This window comes from Ambystoma mexicanum, chromosome 7q, assembly GCF_040938575.1.
Source record: "Ambystoma mexicanum isolate Mex_15411 chromosome 7q, UKY_AmexF1_1, whole genome shotgun sequence".
Taxonomy (NCBI): domain Eukaryota; kingdom Metazoa; phylum Chordata; class Amphibia; order Caudata; family Ambystomatidae; genus Ambystoma; species Ambystoma mexicanum.
This window is the reverse complement of record NC_090941.1, coordinates 878,832,948-878,835,075: the sequence shown is the minus strand read 5'-3', so window position 1 is coordinate 878,835,075 and position 2,128 is coordinate 878,832,948. Positions and strand designations below refer to the sequence as shown.

Below are 2,128 nucleotides of genomic sequence, written 5' to 3'. Positions count from 1 at the left end.
GGACGTTATGGTTAAGTTGCGTTACTAAAAATCTATGAAATTCAGTAAAAAAACGTTGTTAAAGGGACGTTATGGTTCCAAGTAAAACTGAAAACCCCCTGAAATTCGCCAGTTATGGTAAGCTAAGCAACCATAACTCGCGCCAGCACCGTGCATTGCTAAGACTAACACCCAGGACATCAAAGATGATATCACAAATGTCATTGATGACATCACTGATGACATCACATGTGCATTTACTTTTCATGAAAACTCTGTACAAGGGATTATTATTATAATGTTGACAAAAAAGTGTCAAGGATCATTGCAATAGATATCTTGAGCTGCGTAGTGCATTGGGCAATAGATTGATATAAATAGCATTATATTATGAAGTTCTTTACAGTATACTAAGCTACTCATGTATAAATATAAGCATTGTGGCAGCAAACATGATGGAGGTGCAATATTCAAAATCTTCCCATGTTGAATAGTGAAATGATAAATTATTTCTTATTAGAGTTTTGTGTAATGTACAACATGTAATAAGTAGCTAATAAAACCACTTACTACGTAATTTAATTATTACATACAAAACACATAGACACAACAACACATACATATGAGTACATAAAGGGAAAGTGAAGTATGCAAAAAAGCAGCAGTAGAAGCAGAAAGGATTGCTCTGCTTCAAACCTACCACTTCCCTATGTACAAATATCACATGATGTGACTGTACCCTAAAGAAAGTAATGCAAATACAAATATGAGCACATCCAGAGAAAGTACAGCAATAAAAAAACAGCAGAACAATACGAAAGTGTTGATAACCTTACTGATTGTCTTCATACACAGAAAGCATTGCTATCTTTTAAGTGTGTATTTTTCCTATGTATATGTTTCATATGTTGTGAGTGGATGCTAAGTGAATTATTGTAAGAACATATTTGAAGTATAAGTCTACAAATATAGTACTTTTTGATTTCTTTGTTCCTAACTATCACTGTCTAAGATATATCACTAAAGGAAAAAACAGCGAGTCAGACATGTGATGCCATCAATGATGTCATCAATGACATTTGTTTTTTTTTTTTTTAAATGTTTTTATATGGAACGCTTCACAAATTTGCGTGTCATCCTTGCGCAGGGGCCAGGCTAATCTTCTCTGTATTGTTCCAATTTTAGTATATGTGCTGCCAAAGCGAGTACCATCAATGACATTTGTGATGTCATCTTTGATGTCCTGGGTGTTAGTCTTAGCAGTGCACGGTGGTGGGGTGAGTTATGGTTGCTTAGCTTACCATAACTGGCGAATTTCAGGGGTTTTTCGTTTTTACTTGGAACCATAACATCCCTTTAGCAAAGTTTTTTTACTGAATTTTATAGGTTTTTAGTAGCGCAACTTAACCATAACGTCCCTTTAACAACGTTATTTACTGAATATATATATATATATATTTCTAGGATTTAGCAATCAGACCACCGGTATGGAAAGCCGCACTCACAGGCAGTAGTAGTGGATAGATGAAGCAGTTGCAGACTTCGTAGAAAAACACCAATGTCCAAAGTGTCTTAACAGATTTAAAAACACCTCTTCATTCTTCAAAAATAGATTTAAAAATGATTGCTTCCATTTCGCACCCAGCAGAAAATTACAGGAGGCATTGCAAACAAATTACACGTTTCGCTTCCTCTCGTAGCTTGGTCACATATATATATATATAAATATATTTTTATTTTTTTTATTTATAGATTTAAACAATCAATTGCATTTTAAATCCACTTTTGCAGTCTATATGTGTTACTTATGAAAAAGCTGATAGCTCAAGCAATGGGAGAAGTAGTGGTAGGTTAATTTGAAGATACTTATGTCATGTAACTGTTCTTGTTTATTAGTATTTTTCAGTGTAAATGTCATCTCCAATATTTTGCTGCCTCTGATTTAGAGAAACATTTTTTTTATTTTCAGTTGAATTGAATGATTTCATCTAAGGTACAGATGTGATAACATACGCACGTTGCAAGAGCACGTAGTTTGTTGGCTTTAGGTCTGCTTGCGATGGTATGCATGCCCCTCTCTTTTCCCCACTGCACGCATTGCTCGGCCTGGAATGGCTTTCACCAATTGCCAGGGGAACATGAGGAGGAA

At 34.9% G+C, this 2,128-nt stretch overlaps 1 non-coding gene across 1 annotated transcript; it reads right to left on the bottom strand.

The window, feature by feature from the left end:
- Positions 1-1,081: 1,081 nt before the first annotated feature.
- LOC138528987 (U6 spliceosomal RNA) lies at positions 1,082-1,188 on the bottom strand. The gene has a single exon (XR_011284354.1). It is a non-coding gene; the product is annotated as a U6 spliceosomal RNA (small nuclear RNA).
- Positions 1,189-2,128: the final 940 nt, after the last annotated feature.